The 1,312-nt window shown below is 51.6% G+C and overlaps 1 long non-coding RNA gene across 1 annotated transcript; it reads right to left on the reverse strand.

Annotated features, from left to right (window-relative positions):
• Positions 1–275: 275 nt before the first annotated feature.
• Positions 276–835, reverse strand: LOC123493765 (uncharacterized). The gene is made up of 2 exons (XR_006662563.2): positions 757–835; positions 276–676 (listed from the first exon to the last, which is right to left on the reverse strand). It is a non-coding gene; the product is annotated as an uncharacterized lncRNA (long non-coding RNA).
• Positions 836–1,312: the final 477 nt, after the last annotated feature.

Below are 1,312 nucleotides of genomic sequence, written 5' to 3' on the forward strand. Positions count from 1 at the left end.
TGAAATCACGGTGAGGCTGAGGGCATGATTAGGTAGGGGGAGATCTTCGTGCGCACCCCAGTGTTCGAACCTCGAGGGTTTTGCCGGAACTCGAAATCCGACAAGCACAACTTAGTCGACTCAAGAGGAAAAGCTATTCCGCAGAAATTGAAACACCCAGTGGGTGTACAGATGCAAAGTGCAGACTGACAAATAGATTCACAGTGAAAGTTTTCAGGTAGCATATCCTAACAGAATAAGCGTCAAGCTAGGAGATCAGTCGGAAATAAGCTAACCTGGACGTTGGTCTGGACTGCTGAGCTGGCGTCATAAGCAGCTTGACTAGCCTCGCGAACCACTTTCATCTGCTCCATCATGATGCCTGCCTGGCATATAGCTTCCTTGGCAGTACTCACTTGGTCCTCTGGGACGTGATGGGTGGTGAAAAGTGAAGACGGTGGATTAGCTAGAGCCTGTGCAGTCGACGCTGAAGCCTATGCACTTGACAATGGGACGTCAAAGGTAACAGAAGCCCGGTTGATGTCCTCGGACTGCTGAATCACCGGTTCCGTCACTGGCGTCGACTGAGGCGTCTTGCTAGTTGATGTTCTCCTGCTCGAAGTCCTGCCCCTCCTTCCCGTGGGCCTTAGGGGCACATCCTCGTCGTCGTCTAGAAGTTCAATAACATTGGGCAGATCTGCAAAGGAATCAATTGCAAGAGTTCAGTCGACCGTCAAAATGGTTGATAAAGTACAGACAAAATGGCAAGAGTTATACCCGTGTTGGAGGTGACTGCGTCTTCCATCTCCTCCTCATCATCATCTTTATAAACAGAAGTCCCAGAGGTAGCAGCACTGCAAATTTCAAAATCCACTCGGTTAGGCCTTCCGAGGTGAGTCGACCAAAGATCAAGTCGTGCTAAACTAAGAAGTCGAATTCAAGGATTACCCAGAAGCAATGGGGATAACCACTTTGATCTTGGGCAAGGCCTTCCGAGGTTTTGACGGCGCGACTTTGGGATGCTTCGGAGCCTTCTCAGTTGGCACAGGAGAAGACCTCCAAGTGTGCTTTGAAGTTTGTCCAGTCTGCGTAATCGCTTTGCCACGGATACTTGCTGGGTCATGGGTATGCTTGGATCGCCTTCGGTGCGGGGGGGGGGGGGGGGGGGGAGTCAACTTCCTCACCACCGCTTGAGTCATCACTCTCCTCATCTTCTCCCCCATCAGAATGCCAGTCGCCGTTGTCACCCCCGCTCGCCTCTGCCTCTTGCTCCTGCTCCTGCTCCCCGTTGGGCATCGAATACGTCTCAGTATAAATCTGCAAGACACAGAGT

Source organism: Aegilops tauschii, chromosome 4 (assembly GCF_002575655.3).
Source record: "Aegilops tauschii subsp. strangulata cultivar AL8/78 chromosome 4, Aet v6.0, whole genome shotgun sequence".
NCBI lineage: Eukaryota > Viridiplantae > Streptophyta > Magnoliopsida > Poales > Poaceae > Aegilops > Aegilops tauschii.